The sequence below is a fragment of the Sus scrofa genome, chromosome 13 (genome assembly GCF_000003025.6).
Source record: "Sus scrofa isolate TJ Tabasco breed Duroc chromosome 13, Sscrofa11.1, whole genome shotgun sequence".
NCBI classification, from domain to species: domain Eukaryota; kingdom Metazoa; phylum Chordata; class Mammalia; order Artiodactyla; family Suidae; genus Sus; species Sus scrofa.
Genome location: NC_010455.5, coordinates 80,623,884 through 80,644,154, shown reverse-complemented (window position 1 = coordinate 80,644,154; position 20,271 = coordinate 80,623,884). Strand labels below are relative to the sequence as shown.

General features: G+C 50.2%; 1 long non-coding RNA gene across 1 annotated transcript in view; it reads right to left on the bottom strand.

Moving 5' to 3' along the window:
* Positions 1 to 20,271, bottom strand: part of LOC110256526 — a 137,122-nt gene that overhangs the window by 102,433 nt on the left and 14,418 nt on the right. The window contains exon 3 of the long non-coding RNA XR_002338129.1: positions 2,388 to 2,525. This is a non-coding gene — a long non-coding RNA (uncharacterized LOC110256526). The remainder of the gene's footprint in view (positions 1 to 2,387; positions 2,526 to 20,271) is intronic.

The window sequence follows — 20,271 nt, the reverse complement described above, 5'->3', positions numbered from 1 at the left end:
AGAGAGAGATGAGAAAACAAAGAGAAGGGCTAAACAGGAATGTGATAACAAGGATGCTGCCGTATTATTAATAATTATGCTGGAATTGATCCCTGACCACTTACTCTGCTCCAGGGGCTGACTTCACACTGTCCACTACCCAGCTTGCTTAACCCCTGCTTCCTGAGGAAGACTGTACTATCCTCATTTGGAGGACAAGACAGAACTAAGAAAATGTCCAAATTCACAGTATTTGTCAGGATGCTCTCTGATAGAAGTGATTCTCAAACCAGTTTGTGTTGGCTCACATATCAGAAGACTATGGTTTGGGTGGGGCCACACCTCAGGTCAAGGTTGGGGTGTTCAACTCGTGTTCCTCTCCCACCCACTCCACAAAGCTGGAGACCTGCCATGGGTGCAGGCAGAGGTCAGACAGTCAGTCTCAGGAAGGCCTGCAGTGGCCATTCCTGGGGTCAGAAAAGGAGGCACAGAGGACTAGGGAGTGTTGGGGTGTCCAGGTTAGTCCCTCAGGCCATAAATATCTCCTGCCATGGGACTGGTCACTATAAGACCCTTCTGAGGCAAATGGGTAGCATCTTCTCAACTAGTGCTTTACCCATGGAGCAAGTACCACTGGACATGACAAGCTTCCTGAAAGCCCAAGGGAATGTTTGAACCACCCTCACCCCATTCCCCCACCAGACCCCTGAGTCCAGCTCTGTGTTTAAAGAAATAGGCATGGCTAGGACCCCAGTCTGGGTCCTCCCCTCACTGCCCACCACTTCCAGAGGTCACTGAGGACAGGGCAGAGGGGCTGCTTCCAGCCCAATCATACCATCCCTATAGGCTCAGCCCAAAACCTGGGCAGGTGGCCCCACAGAGCAGGAGCTTTTCTTTTGCTGGGATAGGAGACCAGCCTGAGCTGATCTGACAGAAAACAGCCCCACAACTCCAGAACCCCTTTCCACAGGCCATGGTCCAGTATGCACCTGCAGCCACCCCCTACCAACCAGGGCCTAAGCCAGGTACCCCAGGGCCTCCTACATGAGTGGCACCTGAGTTGGTTCCTTCCTTGCTTTTCACAGGGAGGCAAAGAGAGGCGTGTCCTCCAACAGTGTGTCCTCCTGGGCTCCTCTGACCCCACTAGCCAAACAAGAGAAGAGTACCAAAAATAGACCTTACTGCAGAGAGAGAGAGAGCAATGCCTCAAGCAAACCAGAGCTCTAAAAGCCTGCACCCATTACAGCCGAGCTCCACCCCCAGTACCCAAGTCCTTACCACCCTCCTCTGGGTGGAGCAAGGGAGTGAGAGGGCCTCACTGGCCTTGGCCTTCCTGACCCTCTAATTTTGTCCTCCTGCCTCTCTGCCTGCTCTGACCTCAGGGGATACTGCACCCCCTGCATCAGTGAGCTCCAGCTGCCATAACAAAATACCACCGACTGGATGTGCGAACAAAAGAAATGTACATTCAAATTCACAGCTCTGGAGGCTGGAAGTCCAAGATTAAGTGGGTTTGGTTTCTCCTGAGGCCTTTCTCCTTGGCTCGCAGGTGACCATCCTCTCTGCATCCTCTGGGTTTTTTCTCTGTGTGCCCACACCCCAGTGTTTCTTCCTCTTATTATTAGGACCCCAGTCCTATAGCAGCAGCGCCCCAGCTTTAGGAACTCACTTAAGCTCAATTACCTTTTCAAAGGCCCTATCTCCAAAAACAGTCACGCTGGAGGTCGGAGGTCAGGACTTCATGAATTTTGAAGGAACACAATTCAGTGCTTATTAGTTACATCCTCAGGCCTTTCCTCACTGCCCCATTCCCATCCTGCCCCACCTTTTGACCCCAGCCAGGAAGTAAGGAAGGACTCAGGTCTCTGAGCACGCATGCCCACTCACTCCCCACACCCAGCCACATGGGTAAGAGAAGCAGCAGCGGGATCACAGCTAAGTCTCCTCCCTCTCAGGCATTTCTGCTCAGAGCCTGGGGCTTTTCGAAGCCAAGTTTTTGTTTCTATCCCCCAGTAATTAAGGAGTGCAGCAGAAGGGTGCTTTCTCAAGTATAATGACTCTTCTTAGTTAGCACCATCCAGTAAATGACTTCTTAAATTGAGGCCCAGAAAGCACTCAATTTTCTGGATATTTACTGTCACATCTACAGCAACACAGCTGCCACTGAGCGTGTGATTCTCAAGGCTCACGCTGAGACAGGAGGCGACACCAGTCTTCCAGCACTGAGACCTCCAAAGGAAAATAACAAATGTCTGCTGGTCTCGGGGCCAGCAAGGTCACAACCATTCTCACAGACCCTCCTGCATGCATTCCAGGGGAAGCTGATCCTCCAGACACAGGCAGGCACAGCTGTCTGCTAGGAGAGGCAGGAGGGAGGCATCTGATCTGGGTGCAGAGCCCACACTCACCTCCTTCCAGTAAAACGCCCAGCACGAAGCACTGCCCTAGTTCCATCCCAGTCCTGAGAAGTAAAATGCTTCCTTGGAGGAGAAATCAGATTTGGTGCATTCTAGACACGGTGTCAGGGTTTCTTCTGAGCAGGGAGGCTATGGGTAGAGAAGAAAAGCTGAATTCAGAAGTTAGACTGTGTGCCTGCCTGGAAACCCATGTCTGGTTTCTGCATTGCTGATAGCTGATGGGAGAGACAGGGTGAGGTCTCAAGGCATCTCTGCTGCTGCAGTGAGGAGCCAGCATCACCTTCTCTAGGTTGCTTTGAACTATCTCCTCTCTCCTCTGTGTGGCACAGAGCAAAAGCACTTTCTCCAGCGATTGAGAAAGGTCTGAAACCCCAGAATGCCTTGGCTGAAGTCAAAGCTCTCTCGGGGGAAGGGCCATCTCCAGATGCTGTGAGAAACCAACAGTAGTATTTCAGCCTTCAGCTGACTGGAGCCACCTCCTGCCCAGCAGGGTCCGGGGAGGCTACAGAGATGACAGCTCACATCCCAAGAAACACACATCAGTGCCATGCTGGTCTCGCACCAGCAGCAAAGACCCGGGTGCCTGCCCTCCACCCAGCATCCACTCCCCGGGCCTTTCCTCTACAATACAGCTTCCTGCAGCTTCTCTGGAGGGGATGCCAAGGCCAAAGGAGATGTGATGCCCACTCAGTCTACTCCAGGTACCATGTTTTCATCTACTGACACTCTCACCAACCAGGATGCTCTAGCTCCTTCAGGCCTGTGGGCCCTGTCGCAAGCTCTTCCCTGTGCCTAGAAGGCCCCCCTCACCCCTTCATCCCCTATTGACAGACAAGCCCTTGCACTGGGAGCCACTGTTTTGGGAACCCACTGGGAGCCCGTGAAGAGAAGCAGTATCTTACGTGTCCACTCCCCAACCCATTGCCTAAACCTGTGCCAGTGGTCGTTCGCTTAAAAACCCTTTGTCATATATGTGAATACCAATTTATTAGTTTTCTGTTGCTGCAGAAACAAATTACCATCACCTGAGCAACTTAAAGCAACACACATTTATTATCTCACAGTGTCTGTGACTCGGCAGTGTGGGCACAGTTTCAAAGGATCCTCTGCTCAGGGTCTCACAAGACTATAGTCGAGGCATCAGCCAGGCTATGTTCCCATCTGGAGCCATGGTCCTTCACCAAGCTCATGTGGTCAGGCAGAATTCAGTTCCTGCGGTTGTAGGACTGAGGACTCAGCTCCTGGCCACTGCCCAAAAGTCCCTGCTGGGTTAGACTGCTAGCATTACAGCGGCTCCCACCTTCACGACCAGCAGGAGTCTCTCTCTCTCTCCAGGCAAGCTAAGGAATCTCAAATAACATAATGTGACCGGGGGAGTCAAAGCCCAATACTATATAATGTAACCTAATCGAGCTGAAAAACTCCATCACCTATTCACATTCTACTGGTTAGGAGCAAGATGCAGGTTCCACCTACACCCAAGGGGAGGGGATCATCAAGGGCACAACTCACTGCGAGTCATCCTGGGGAGGTCTGCCATAGTCGACAACTCAAAATGACAAATCTTTTTAAAGCTAACATTTATCGAGCTTTTACTATGTACCAGGCCCTGTTTTTTGCCCTCTTAAGCATCATCCAATGAATACATAAAGTACAGAACCTGGTGAATGGATGAAGTATAGAGAGAGCCTGGAAACCCCGTCTGGATACCATGATGTGGGAGAGAACAGGGGGAGGAGTGAAAAAGCAATGACACTGCCCCCCCCCAAATATTCCATATCCCCCACCAGGTCACATGGTGACTCAGCTCCAAATCAGCGAGTCACCTATCTTTGCTCATAGTCTAGAACCTAGGTTCCCTGCTGTGACCAAGCCCCCGTGCTGTGACCCAGGTCCCCTCTATCTGACACAGACCCTCTGGACCCGAAGTGCCAGCCTGCCTGCTGGGCAAAAGTGGGCAGGCCCCACAACCCCCTTCCCAGCAGCTGTGGACACTAGAGACCACACCCTCTTTGGCCCTCTGTCCCCCACTCCTGGTTCCTTCCTTCTCTCTCCTTCTCTCTGGATGGTCCTCTTTGCCAGTCCTTGAAACTCACTAGGGCCCAGGGATCTGCTTCTGGTCTCTCCTCTGAGACCCCCTCCTCCAGCCTCTACCCCTCTAGACATGGCTGACCTCACTGCCCTATGACGACTCACACCTGTCCCTGCACCCCAGCCTCCCCACAGAGCTTCCGGCCCTCAGCTCCAGCCGCAGGGGACGGGCCCACAGCTCAACTCCTTAAATGGAATTCACCAACTCTTCCCCAAACCCGCCCCTCCAATGTCCCCCTCCTGCGTACCAAACACAGCACTCTGGCTCAGCTCTCCCTCATACCCACACCTCATCCTGCTCATTCTACCTGTGTAACATTTCTCATCCTCTCCCTACCTCTGCCCCACAAGTTCTCTCGTGATCTGCCCCAGTCTACTGCTGAGTGGCATGTCCTATCACCCCCCTCTCCCCAAGAACTCTGCCCTTCAGCTACACCAAGCCATCTTCAGTTTCCTGAAGAAATGATTTTTCTCTCTCCTCCAGGACCTCACCCTCTGTACCCCCTCCAGCTGCTTAAGTCTCCCCCTGTATACTCTTCTTTGACTGGCTAATTTCTATTTGTCTTTCAGGATGCCAGTTAGATGCTACCTCATCCAGGAAGCCTTCTGGGACTTCTCCAGGCAGACTAGGTTGCTGTCTTTGGGGCTCCCAAACCCCTTGTGCAATCTCTACCAGGGATAGTGCTATCATCACACAGTGCCAGCATCTCCAAGATCCTCATCACACAGTACTAGACCCATTTGTTCCCTCTCTGGTCTGTGAATTCCTCGAAGGCAGAGTCTCTGTGTCTCCAGGGCTCAGCCGGGGCCTGGCTCATAGTGAACAGTGACAAGTTTGGGCTGGCAGTGTTAACAAATGAATCACTTGCCATTCGCCTGCACCACCAGCTGTCACCTGTCCCTTTTGCCTGCACACCCACCCTATCAGATTTAAGACTGTGTCCTGCTATTTCTGACCAGGGTCTGAGGCTGTAACCCCTGCTTGCCTGAGTCCATTTCAAAGATCTCAATATCATGGGTTCCAAGGTTATACTGGACACGGGGCTAATTAAACAAAGCTTGCCTTTTCCAGCCCCAGCAGACACATACTCAACTTTATTTTGCCTGGACTCCCTCCTTTCTTTCCCAGCTACTTAATCTCTATCATCCTCCAAGACACAAGAAAGCTGTCACTCTGCCAGGAAGTCTTTCTTGACCCCCAAGCTGGACTGGGCCCCCTATCACTGTGCTCACACGGCCCCCATACTCCCCTCTATGGCACACTGAACCCCCCTGCATTTCAATATCCTATTTACTCTTTGTCTCCCCCACTAGATGGGAGGTGCTCTGGGACTAGACAAGAGTATACAAAAGCCAGAGTGCCGTCTAAAGCAGTCTGGGCTCACCACAGAGGGACCCCATTGAAGGAGCTGGAGCCATGGGACAGCAGAATGAAAAAGGAACTGATCTCCATTCTGGCTGCTTTTAACAGCTCACTTTAATGGCTAAAAGGAAGATTCACTTGATGAACTCTGGGCCTGAAGATGCTTAAAAGATAAATATTTTTGAAACAGAAAAGCTACCCTTTCTACCCTGGATTTGGAAAAAATCAAAGCCTTTCTTTCAAGTCAGTTTAAAAGATTTATGAGGCCTGCTCCTTGCTGTGTCTCTGGGTAGATGTTCCCTATGAATGCATTAATGAGTAGCAGAGAAACCTCACAGCGGCCATGGGAAGTATGTACCACCAGAGTGTTATCTCATTGTGATCCTTGCCAGGAGCAGGGGCTGCTTCGCAGGGCCATCACCCATAAAATCAGTTCCGTCAAAGCTCCTGTACAAGCCTTTATGAGCAGCGTCTTAAGTCCTGAGCTTGGACTCGTGGGCAGCCTGGACAGGAGCCTTTGGTGTGCCTACAACCCCACAGGTGTCACCATTCATGTGGATACGAGTGTCAGGAACCCAACTCAAACTGGCAGAAATACAAAAAGAACTTTATGGGCTCACAAAACTGCAAAATCCAGTGGTACGTCTGCCCGCAGATCTGATCAAACTCAAGGTGCTCCACCCAGGCCTGCAGGACCCAGGCTCTCCATCCCACAGCAAAGCCTTCCTCCATGCTGCTGTGAAGGTTCACTCAGACTGCCTGCACAAGTGCCCCCCAACCTTCCATCCTACCTGTCCGGCAGCCCTGGAAGAAAGGAGAGGCTCCAGTTCTGGAACACCTGCTAGGTGTTCACCTAGGCCTTCACTCTGTATGGCTGTGAATCAGTGCACTGAGTTACATGGAGTTGCCATTAAGCAAAGTCACTGGCTGCTGTGTGGAGGATGGCTGGAAGATGAGGCAAGAGAGCTGCAGGATGAAGACCAGTTAAGAGGGAACTGCCACAGCCCAGGAGACAGCAGGGTGGGCTTCATGGGCCTGTGACCTGGGCAGTAACACAGACCCCTGAGTTTAGAAAGCACCATGCTTGGCTTACTGCTCTGCTGCCACTGTCTTGAAATTCTTAAAAACTGTTGAACAAGGGGCCCTGCATTTTCACTATGCACTGGGTCCTGCAAACTATGGAGCCAGTCCTGGGTGAGAGATACATGGGTCTGAACCAGGGCAGTGGCCATAAAAACAGAAGGGCCACCTTTCTCTTTGGAAAAGCAATGCCCATCTTTCTCACTCCCCAATGTCCCGGGCAGGGACCAACAACAGGGCCTGGGGGTGCAGAGAACTGATTGCTGTAGATCTGGTACAAAATAAGGTCGCCTGAGGCATCCAGGGGCAAAAGAAATGCACAGTCTTCCTCTAGCCAGGCTGGAACAATGCTGCCAACCAAGAAGGGATGGGTGTTGTCTGCTAGGCCTGCTTTGGGAGAGAGAAAAACACCACCCATCCAGCAACTGGAACCAATGAGGAGGCATTTGGGGGTCGAACATCGAGGGAAAAGAAGGCATTTCTCCCCCAGAGGCCGGATATGGGCTGAATGCTGGGCTGCAGTGCCAGAGCTGCTCCCTGAAGTCAGGCTGGAGGCCAATATGAGTGGGTTCAACCATCTCAGATTTTCCAAGGGAGCCCAGGGGGCAGTCATTATGGGTACAGACTCTAGAGTCAAGGGCATCTGAGTGTCCATTCACTCCATCACGATCAGCCCTGCCTGTGACTCTTGAGTCATTTATCTAACCTTTCTGAGCCCCTGTTTCTATCAAATGGAAAACCAACAGTACCGGCTGCATGATGGGCTGGGTCAAATCAAATGAGATCATGCACTTGTCAAATCCTGAGCCGAGTGCCTGACTGACTGAGAGAAAGTTACTTAACCTCCCTAAATCTCAGTCCACTTAGCCAGGAAATAGGCAGATAACATAGTCCCTATGTCACTGTGCTGCCACAGGATTAAAGCAGGTGACCGATAGGGTAAGTATCAGATATGCGTGTTCTGTGGTTCTCACCATTGCGTGGGCCCTGCCGCTAAGAACCATGTGTCATGACACCACCTCCAGGATGAAGCTGTGCCCAGTGGAGCATCCCACCTGCAGCACCGACCCCACAGGAAGCTGTGTCCCGCCATCTATGCCATATGAGGAAACACATGGATTCCTGGTGCTTCCCTGGGAGATACCCAGAGGAACCTCCAGCCCATGTCAACATGCTGTATCTTCATAGTGCACTCAGCACTGTGGACTCCACAGCATCCTGGAATTTGGGTGCATGCATGCACGCAAACATTTACTTGGATGAGGGACAGACTTTCTTTAAATGATCAAGGGGTGGTCACAAAGATTCCCAGGAAACTTCCATCCCAACGACCACCAAGGAAGCATGTGGTCTCTCCTACGCTCCCACAGTGACCAGCCAAATTTCTGACTTCTTTTCTTTTGGACATGGGCCAGCTTCAATGTGTTTATAAAACTCTTTGCTAAATAGTGTGAAATACTCAGCTGCCTTCTGGCAGTTGCAGAGGTCATCATTTAACTGAGATGGCATTTCTCAACTGTGCTCACAAGGGAGACAGGTAAAGACATGAATTGCTGGTGGGCAGAGGAGGGAGACAGGGGAGCAGCCTCACTGTCCTCCACCCCAATTCTCCCAAAGTTGCTTCTGCCAGCCTCAGAGGAAGCCTGGAAAAACACTGTCCTTGACAACAGTTTCAACTATAGCCATTGGTTCTGAGCACCTACTGTGAACCCTAGGCACCGCGTGACAGCAAAAGCACCCTCGGTATGTGATTCTTGTAACAGCGCCATAGAAGCAGAAAACATGGGCTCTGGAAGTAGACAGCAGAGTCAGAGTCGCTGCTTTGGCTTTATCACCTGGGGGAGCTTAGGCAGGTCACTTTAGCCTCTGAGACTCAGTTTCCTCACCTGTAGAACCAGTATGATGGTACCTCCCTGCTTCCCAAAAAACAGTAGATACCAGCTCTCATCATTACTCTGGGTTCGGTGATGACAAGTTGGCAGGCTGAAATTAACCACGGTGAAAATATTTATACCACGCATATTTAAATGATTAAAACTACACATCAAGAGTAGTTTGCTCTTCTTAGAGAACCAGTTGTTAACCACCTATCAGCATACCACCGCCCCCTTCATATGCACAGAGACTTAGAAAAATAACAGCTCTTTGTACAGTGCCTGGCACGTAAGTGCTCAAAAGTTGATAACTGTAATTGTGATGCAACTGGTATCTAGAGAGACTGTACAACTTGCCCTTGGCCACAGAACTGACATGAGATGGTCTGGTTCTATCTGGTACCATGGCTTTGCCCACTACTCTGTGCAGCACCTCAGACAAAGTACAGGTAGAAAACCATGCTGACCCCCTTGTTGACTCCTGGATAGGGAGATAGGGGTGGGAGCAGGAGAGAAGAAGTGAGTAGATCTGGAAAGATAATGGGACTTAGATAGGCCTCAAAGCCTCTCCAGGCTGGGAATGAAGTGAGCAGAGGCACATGAATGGGGATTGGTGTGGCCCGGCAGCAGAGTGAGGGGCCATGGGGTCCAACTCCCTCCTGCAGCAAGGACTCAACCCAAGCCAGACTCAGCCCCTTCCCAGTCCTCTCAATGTTGGCAAAGCTTTGGGGCCTGCAGCAGTCTGCCCTTGGGTTTACACAGCTCTGCACTTGGTAATGCTCTCTGCCTCAAAGCACTACAGTGTGCTCATCCTTCTCACAACCTCTCAGATAAACAGCTCCAACTGTTCCTCCAAGTTCTATATAGCATCCTTCACTTAAGTGGTTAGATTTCAATAAAATATACCCAATTACATTTAAAGGTAAATAGTAAAGTTTAAAGTCATCATCGTCATTAATCGTAGTAACACATCTATGGACCATCAAAATTGTTTAATTCTCCCTGTGAGATTGGTATCATTAAGCCCACCTGACAGATGAGGAAAACTTAGGCTCAGATTCAGTGACTTGACCAAGGAACATCAGCTGGGAGGCAGCTGTGGCAGGACTCAAGCCCAACGCTGTTCAACACCTAAGTTCCTATCCTTTGCACGAAGCCACCCACTCCTTTTCTGGGGGCTGTTTCACTCCACATGCTGCTTCCTGGCACCAGCCCCTGCTGCTCTACCCCAGAAAACCTTCAAAGAACTCAGAATGCACATTCTGATCCTTATTGCTCAAACAACAGATGCTCTTCGAAGGCACTCCAGGGCTGCAGAGTCACCTGTGCTTGAGACATTGCTGACCTCTTGAGCACATTGCCTGTTCTGTACTCACTGCATGGGGGTGACTTCATCTCAGTGAACCTGGAGGAGTGTGCTCCCAAATGTAAGCTCCAAGCAGCACCCCCAGAGATGCAGGTGAGCCAGGCAGCCTGGCCGGGAGCAGGCATCCCAAGATTGCATCCAGAGAGTCACTCCAGATAAACAATCAGAGGGCAAGGGCTGAGAGATAAGGAGCAGATGCCCACAGCCTCCTCCCGCTGCCAGGCAGCTGGGCCTATTGAAAAACCCATGTGCCTAGAATCAGGAGGTGGGTTTTCATCCTGACTGCTAATGCTGGGAGTGACCTTGAGCTAGACACGCACCCACAGGTCTCAGGCTCCCTAGCTGTCAAGTGGAAAGAGTAAGCCCACCTGATCTTCCTCGTGCTTTTACAGAGAGCCTTTCTCAATGCTCAGCTCTTTCAGGAAGCATCTTCCAATTACTCCAGGCCAACGTTCTTTCCCTCCTCTGGAATACTAAAAAGAAGTTGCTTAAATATACTGGTTAAAAAACATGGTATATGAAAACTGTAGAAAATTTGGAAAATAAGTAAAAGAAAAAAAAACTTAAAATTACTCATTATCCCACATGCATAAATATGTATTTTTAACATTCTGCTATCTTGCTGTACATTTATACAAATGGTGAAGATAATTCTCTACCATTTCTAATTTAATGCTATATCAAAAGTATTACATGTCGCTAAAAACACCTTTGTACACAACATTTTGCAAAATATTCCATTGTATGAGGGGTTGATCTGCTTCCTCCACTGCTGAGCATTTAGAAGGCTTCCAATATTTAAATACTATAAATTGTATTGTATGAACATCTTTGTTCATAAAGCTTTTTCTTCTCCACTTCTGATCATCCCCCCAGACATATTTCAAGAAACAATGCCAGCTGGTCAAAAGGTAGCAACATTTTGAAGGCTCGTATGGCATACAGAAATGTCACAGAAATGTTCATTCCATCAGTGGAGTGGGACAGGGCCAAGCTCCCACTGCCTTTCCATCATTTAATTATTATCTTTTTAGAAAGTCTTTCCAGGAGTTCTAGCTGTGGCACAGCAGGTTAAGGATCCATCATTGCCACAGCAGTGGTGTAGGCTGCAGCTGCAGCTTGGATTCGATCCCTGGCCTGGAAATTTCCATATGCCATGGGTGCAGCCAAAGAAAAAAAAAAAGGAAAAAAAAAATGTCTTGCTATTGTGATCCATATAAAGTGGATTCTCGATGCTGCTTCATTCAGATTTTTAGAATTACATGTTAGGTGATCTGCTCATTTTCTTAGTGGGTTAATGTTTATTTCCTTTTTTGTTTTTTGTTTTTTTAGGGCCGCACCTGTGACATATGGAGGTTCCCAATTAGGGGTCAAATTGGAGCTGTAGCTGCCACAGCCACAGAAACACCAGATCTGAGGCACGTCTCTGACCTACGCCACAGTTCACGGCAATGTTGGATCCTTAACCCACTGAGGAAGGCCAGGGATTGAATCCGAAACCTCATGGTTCCTAGTCAGACTCGCTTCCGCTGCGCCATGACAGGAACTCCCTCATTTTCTTAGTGGGTTTAAATCTGCTTTGCAGATTTGTTTTCCATTGCATAAACCTGTATCTTACATCTAATCTCCTAAGACACAGTCCACAGTGGTGAACTGAACCAAAATTCCTTCTCCGGCCCTTGTTTAAATGTTTCAATATGTTCCCGTCACTTTTCCGCCTTAGTCTCCTGTGCCTGTGTCTGGCTTCTCCTTTTACTAACTCAGGATCTTAAGAGGCTTCCAGGGCAGCAGCATGCGTCAGGGTCCAGCAGCCAGAACTGAGTGCTGCGATGGTTCATGAGTCCTCCTCTCCAGCTAGTCTGTAAGCTGCTTGAGGGGCTCTCTGCTTCCTTGGCCCAAAGTACGAAGGTCCAACCCCAAAATCCTGCCAGAAGTACCACTTAGACATGTCTATCCCTTCTCCATTCCTAGCCACTCCTGCCAACTTGTGAGCTGGGGGAGATGGGCAGGAAGGCATGTGCTTGGCTCCAGCCATCCTCTGGGGCTCTCTGGTGGGGCTGCCTACCTTCCAGATGCCCATCCTTCTCTGCACCCCGGAGCATGAGATAGCCCCACACAGGCAGGCTTCTCCCCTGCTGTGGGTGCCAACATCAGGCCAGGTCAGGGGAGTTGAGGGGCGAGAAGGCCCCAAATGATCTCAGATACAAATGACCCCTCTCTCTCTGCCATCCCACCACACCATCCATAATGCTGGTGGTTATGTCCCTCCCTAACTCCTGTATACAGCATACATCTCACTGGCCTAGAAGTCATCAGAGAAGAAAAGAGAACTCTGGGCACCTCAGATTCTGCAACACCCATAAAGGTGTCAGTAAAGGCTGGCCCAATGGTCTTTCCACCCTTTTCTTAAACTAGGTGAGGGGACACTGGAATTAACAAATCATTTCTAAAATCCATGAAAACTGACTTTTTCTCTTAGACCATTATTTCTCAAATCTACTTCTAGGTTCTATGGGCTATGGTTGGGCTATACATGTAAAAAAACGTTATGTGATCAGTTTTCATTAGAGAAACATTACTAAACAAAGCAAGTAGATCTGTCACCCATGAGACTTCTCAGGGTCTTCCATAAACTAGTATATGCCGTACCTCTTCAAGAGGGGGTTAAGGAATGTGTTTCTCAATCATCTTTGACTCTAACCCCTCTGTCTGGGGGCATCTTTCAGGACTACGGACCGGTAGAACACACCTTGGATGGTCTGCATTATATAGCCTCAGCCAAATGCTTCTGTATTTCCTAGGAGGAGAGGCTTCTGGTCAGAAGGGAAGCTCTGACTCAGTCTCTCTCGGGGCCAATCCCCTCTCTATACACGTTCCAGCATACAATCTGGTGCTAAGTCTGCCTAGATGGTATAGGGAAGAGGTAGGCCAAGTTTTTCTGTAAAGAGCTAGACTGTCAATGTTTCAGATCTTGCAGCCATATAGTATTGGTTACAACTGCTCTTATCTGCTGTCACAGTGGGAAAGCTGCCACAGACAATACGTAAACAAATGGCACAGCTGTGTTCTAATAAAACTTTATTTACAAAAACAGGTGGTGTTTAGTCCATGAGCCATAGTTTTCTGACCTCAAGTGTAAGGCATCTCAGAGCAGGGAAAAGGGCCTCTGGATATTGAGTGTGAAGCAATAAGCTGGAAAGGGCAAAGTCATGATAATCCTCCAGTGGGTAACCCACTTCCAGATGAGGGTGCCCCCTCCACAACTGCCACAAATCAACTAATGGAGAAAGGCCATGAGCCCTCCCAGCTCTGAGGGCATAGCCAAAAGCCCAGTACCCAGTGCTGCCACCCTGTGATCACAGAACATCTCTGAAACTCAAAAGCCCCAAGGGAAGTCACATGAGGCCTGTGTGAAGCCCTCAGCATTCCTGAAGCTTTGTCTTTCTGAGGGTGAACCGAGGGTCAGTGGCCTCATCTGAACCAGGATGCTTAAGTGGGGAGCAGCTGCTGTTGACCTCAAGGCAGAAGAGCAGGACTGAGTGTCCGTCCACATTCCACCTCAGTGCTGCTCTCCTGGGCCTGTAGCAGGGGAATGCACAGGGAATCTGGGGACCGTCAGCAATGTGAACCCCAGAGTGGTGGGCCATGTGGGCTGAACAGGCTTCAGAGACACCCAGACACACACCATTCTCTGTAGGATGAGTTCTTATTCTCCAGCCTGTGATGGAGTGAGCCTCGTAGCCTGACCATTCAGAGTCCAGGGCTTTGTCAGCAGTGTGAGGGGCTAGAGAGGGAGGAGCACGGCCACAGACAAAGCCAGCTTAGAGAGCTGGAGCCAGAAATACAGCACTGGCTGACTTCTATGTATCAGGGATCTTATTTACAATAGCACAGATTCTTATCTGCGGGGTCCATATTACCCCATCTTACACTAGAAAACTGAGGCTAGAAAATGTACGTGAGTTATGAAAGTTGACACACCAAGTAAGAGGGATGGAGCTGGGATCTGGACCCAGATCTGTGTGGTCCCCACTGGCTACTCCAACGTGCCAATCTTCTCTCTTTCCCCAGCTCTCTCCATCTTCTAAACCTGACTGCTGCATTGGGTTGGGGATGCTCCCATTCCTACCTATACTGTCTAAGCGATGCCCGGCCTTGGAGATGCTGATGGTAGTGGTCTGATTAATAGGACGCGAAGTTTTCCCAAGATCTGAGATTTCTGTATACAGACCTCACATGGACCATGCTAAGAAGTGGATGGCAAACAAAACCCTGAGAGTCATCAGGGCAGCCTTTACCAAGTGGCATGGCTGACAGCTCAACATGCCTGAGTTATAATAAAGGAAGACATTTCATAGTTCATCTTCCCAACTACCCCCTGAGTTATATACTATTATCATGCTCATTGTTTTTACAAAGGAAGAAGCTGAGACGCAAAGAGGTTAGCGGGCCTGATCGCATATCTAGCACAGCCTCCTTGAGGGTGGCCCACATGCCCTCACCACTATGCCATGCTCCAAATCCACTTCTAGTCTGTACCTTCAATCCAGACCATCATCTGATTTCAGATCCTGTAGACAGAGGGACACAAAGGATTCCCCCAGAAGTCAGCCCCATGCACGTGCCACAGAACACCCATCTTTAGGGGATCCCCACCTGAGCCTGCACATCAATGGCTTGTCCAGGCCAGGGAACAGAACTCATTGTAATGGTATACCCTGGATTCATCCAGAAAGTCCAGATTTAAAATGTTCACTTCCCATTTTCACCATGAGTCCTAATTTGTAATTCAGAAAATTCACAGTAAATCAACTGTAAGTAAAAAGAAAAAGAAAGAAAAGAAAATGCACAAAAGTGACTATTGGGGCGAGATAAGGGTGGTAACCTAAGAATTTGGGAGTGAGTTCTACACAGAAGAGGCTGCCTGGGAGTTCATGTTGGAAGAGGCAGAAATATTAAATATTAAACTTCCTGGGTCATCCTCAGAGTGAAGAGAGGCTATGGTACAAGATGTCTAAAATGAGATGCTGCTGAAAGGCCCATATGTAGGTTGACAAGGCCTTTTTGCCTTTCTCATTCAATCTTCCACAGACCCAGGCCCAGAAATAGCAACACGGGAGGCTGGCTGAATTGATTTTTTTTTTTTTTTTGTCCCCTGATGAATAAAATTCAGTCAAATTAGAATAAAATACAAACAACATTGCTGTCCTGGATTGTGGTCCCTGGAAGCAGAGCCCAGGGTTGGGGTCTTTATTGGGCTGTGTTCCCAGGGGGAGGGAAGCAGACGGGGCAGGAGAAGAGCTGAGCAAGTTGTGGTCTCAGCTGGAGCCTGGTTTCTGCCTGACCCCACAGAGAGCACTGAAGCACAGCTTGTTCCAGAGAGCCAGTTCCTCCTCCAGCCAAGGGGGTCAGGCTTTTGTACACTCACCCCCTGCCCCCAACCAGAATCAGTTTTGGTAGCCTGTCTCAGGTGTGACCTCCTAGACAGGGTGGTTCCCTTGCAGCTGAGGACAATGCTCTGCAAAACAGGGGCTATGACCCATGGGCGGCCAGCACGCACAGTGCTGGGAGGATGGGCGTACCTGCCTGGTGAAAGGGAGCTTGGCAGGGCACCAACAGCATCATCATAATTATGTAAATTATAAATAGGGTTTGCAGACCAGAATCAATTGGGTGCCTACCACTTCACCATTAACCACAGCCTGATAAAATTAAATCAAACCATAGAGGCCGTTCCTCTTCAACAAGTTTATATTGGAGACCAGCTGGGTAGGAAGCCCCTAGGGGACGCAGGACCACCAGTGAACTTGCCCTTGAGGAGCGTGTCATCTATTTAAGGAGTCATGAGGTTAGATGAGAAAACTATCCCCCAACAATGTATCAAAATAAAACCATATCCTTAGGCAGTATTTTGTGCCTGCTAAGGGGCCTGAACAGGAAAGAAAAAACAAAACCGAAAAAATTGTTGATCTGAAGAAAGGGGAAAAAAATGTTTTTTGGCCAAGTCTGGGAACTTTTCATGGAGAGTTCTCCATGAGAACTGGAGGAGATCTTCAAGACCATCCAGCCAAGGATTAATTATTTGCCGTGAACCTCTCCCTCAGCCATGGCAGCATCGCTAAGCAACCACCGGGCTCTTGGCAGCAAAGCGCAGAAGCGTACTGCTCTGAAGAAAGCACAGCCAATCAACCAAAATGGCACAGAAAACGAAAACTGCCAGCAACAGTAGAGAAGATGGGCACCTCATGTCCTATGATCAAGGCTTCCCCCCAGGGGTTAACGAGAGGACCAGATCCCAAGCCCCTGCCTCCCAATCCTGGTCCTTCCATGGCCATAGAGGAAGGGACTGCCCACAACTCCTCAGTGTGCATCACATACTGGGAACCCCAGGTCCCCCAAGATCACTGCCTTTCCTGCTGTGCTGCAATTCTTCCTTAACAGAAACCCAGATCCAGAGCTGACACAGGGAGTTCTCAGGAACCACTAAGGACTCTTCCTGAGGGGTAACATCCCTGAGTGCCGGGTATAGTCCCCCAGAGGAAGGGGTCCCTCCTCTGTAAGGGAATGGGGTAGAGTAGGAAAGATAAGATGACTCCATCTGGCTCTATAATAAGGTGTTGGAATTAGCTTTAGGGGGAGGCAGGATGCATCATCCCCCCCCCCCCACCATGAGTGTGAACTTCTAATGGTTCAGGCCAACCCTCTCTCTAAAGACTTGCCCTTGGCTCTGTCCTAGAGGATACTCTCCACCTGCATGGAGGTGGGTGTGTTTTTTGGGTAGTCCATTGGATGGAGCCTAAGAGGAAATAACACGCTTAGGGAGGTTAACTTTGCAACCTCACATTTATGAAATCCATGGTTCTGAAACCTGCACAGACAGAAGAATCACTTAGGGGTGGGTGATTCTACAAATTGACTCTCAGGCCTCCTGCACAGGCAGACTGAGGGACTGCAGTGAGAGGCAAAGACAGCCCCGCTGTGCACAGGAACCCCTCCACCACAGAACTGGCCACTGTGGCTCCTCTGATAAAGACCACACTCCTAACCCATGGCCTTCCAGGCCATTCAAGGTATGGTCCCCACCCCCTGACAGCAGCCACCACCCTCCCATGTCTGTGCTCTGGCCACAAGGAATGGAGATAAACTATGCTTCTTCCCACCTCAGAGCCTCCACAGAAGCTGCAGGAAAAACCAGGACCCCACTCTCTACCTGGTTGAATCCCACTTCGTATCTCACTACAAAAGTCCCATCCTCAGAGCTTTCCCTGAAGCCCCCTGCCCTTTGCAGGCCTGACCCACCAGGCTATACACTACAACGTGGGCTGCTGTGCCTGGTGTCTTAGCCCAGTGCCCGGCATACGGTGAGGACCCAGTAACAGCCGTCTGGCCAATGGCCTTGCCTTAGTGCTACTGTTCTTGCATGCTACAGCATTCCTCCTCCCAAATGTTTACTGTGGCCTAGGCCTCCAGCCAGGTTCCAGGCATCACAGGACAAATCAGACATCCAATGCACACCCTCTACCACATGGGGGGTGTTTGGCTTGTGGGCGCCAAGACCTGCAGACCCAACCTCTTTGGAATATCAAAGGTTGAAACATGCCCAGCCTTGGAGCCTCACCCAGGGCCAGGCAGATACTTTCATTCTAAAGCAAGGTCATATATCCAGCCCCCCAGGATGTTCTCTCCTCTCCCAGGTCAGAACACAGGTGGTTTGAGCTGAGCTATGGTTATGCTGGGAAGACAGTGAACAGGGGAGAACCAGCAAGGGCGGTGAAATGCTGTCTCTGTCAGGTCTGTACAGGGGCTTGCTTGATGCCCAAAGTACATCCAACACCCAGTGCTGAAAAGTGGTCCTAAGCTGTTCTTGCTTCATGACAGTTCGTTCTCATGTTAAGCTGCCCTAGACCACCACCCACAAGGTAACCTGTGCTGTCCCACGGGGCAGCCTGCCCAAGCCATCTGACTATTGGGAGGTACCTACAACATCATCCTTCCTCATGTCACCCCATGGCTTTGGACCACCTGGTCTAAACAAGCTCAGCTCTTCTAGAACCAGAAGTGAAGCATCATGGTTAAGTCTGAAATGGAGAAACAAAGGTAGCAGTGCCCCTCTCCCCAGGGAGGGGTGAGGACAGCCACCTGGGAAGGGGAGACTTGGCAGGGCCAGGGTAGTTCTGGTGGCCCTAGGTGTGCAAGCACCTCCCACCCTCCAGGAGCAGTCCCTGGGAAAAGCCAGCTACTGAGGCCTCTGGGAGACAGATCCACAGCAACTGAGGAATGTGAGTGGGCGGGGAGTCAGACATCGGACCAGCATCACATGTTGAGGCCAAGGCTGGCCTCCTGGGAAGGCAGAGAGGTGGGGTAGGGGTGCCTGGGGGCTCCCTCTTACCAAACGCCTCTCTGGCCTGCCTCAGAGCCCCAAGCTGCCCTTACACAACCCTCTGCACTAGGGCTCCCCGGGCTATATTCAGACATCATGGAGCACACAACAGGAAGGCATTATTTAGTCTGGTAAACCGGTGATGCCTCAAACTGACTGCACAGCAGAAACATCTGGGAGATTCTTAAAACCCAAGGCACACCAGGCCAAGTATAGTAGAATCTCTGGACAGAGACTTGGGCATGAGCGTTTCAGCTTCCCAGGTGTTTCCAATGTGTGCTCACACCTTGGTGCAGGTTAGCTTCTCCAGCAGGCCCAGTCTGAGAGAAAGGGGATGGCACACAGGTGTGGAGGAACCGGCCAGGTGCTGTAGTGATGTAGTCCAGCCTCAACGAGATGCCTACACAGACACGTGAGGGGACTTTATCATCTTCAGGTCCGCCGTGAGTGGTCCAGAGCCCCAGAGCTGGGAGAAGTGAAGTGCAGAGCAGGAGCCAAGCCCAGAGCCTTCACTCTTCTCAAAATCTGCCCTGCCACTGGGGAGGGCTGACAAGGAACACTGAGTAACTGGGGACACCTGGAGACAGTGTAACTGTCCTGTTATTGGGGTGTATACTGTACAGGTATGCTGCCAGGGGCTCAGGTCAGGCTGGGCATGGCAATTTGACAACCTGATGAACCAGGAGAGCAGCATTTTATTTCCTGCCTCAGAAAAGTCCCGATTCTTCTGAAATCTCCTCTTTGTGCATCCTGTGCCTTTGTCTTAGGCAATTCTGACCACCAACACCAGCTTTCACACAGAGTGGGGGACTTCCTAAACCTCATAATCTGAGAGGCACAAGAAAGACAGCCAGGTGCCTCCCACATGCTCCTGCCCCACCTGAAGTCCTATCACACTAGAGCAGCGGGCCTCCCAGGTTAAAGCCCTGGCTCCTGAGCTCTACTGCACATTAGAAGCACTTGGGAGCTTTTACATCTCTGGATCGCACCCTGTATCAATTAAATCAGAATATCTGGAGGTGGGAGTTGGGCGTCAGGAGTTTTTAAAGGTCCCTGGGTGATTCCAATGTGTGGCAAAGTTGGAGAGCCACTGGATCAGGCAGTGCTATCAGCAAGCCCCTCAGAGAGTGTAGAAGGCGGGAGACCCTTCACTGCCTCCCTGCCCCTACCCAGGGCCCCAGTGTGATGCATACGGCCAGTTCTTTCCCCCCCTGCCCAGGAAGGCTGTGGCGACTTATAACACCATTTCCTCCCATTTCCTCCCTCATCACTGAGCCAAAGCCAGCTCTGGAAAAAAAAATTCTCACTGGGCTGACATATATTGTCTCTTTCCTCCCTCTTTTCTGGAGCATGGTTTTCAAACTTCAGCAGACATCAGAATCCCCTGATGGGCGTGTTCAATCCCGGAGGCTAACCCCCTAGAGTTTCTGATTCAGTGTGTCCTGGGCTGGGGCCTGAGAATCTGCATTTCTAAAAATTCCCAGAGGATGCTGCTGCTGCTGCTGATAGAGGGACCACAGAGGGAAAAGGACTGATCAGAGGGAAGGAAGACAAAGGGGTTCTCAAAAAGTTCACAGAACAGTAGTTGACAGGGGCTCCACGTAGGAGACCCCCAGGGTGCTCAGAGAAATGCAAAATGATTCTTAACGAAAAGAAACCTCATCTCTCCAGCTCCTTCAAAACCCATGAGAAGGAAAGGCTGAAAGAGAGGCACTGAGTGA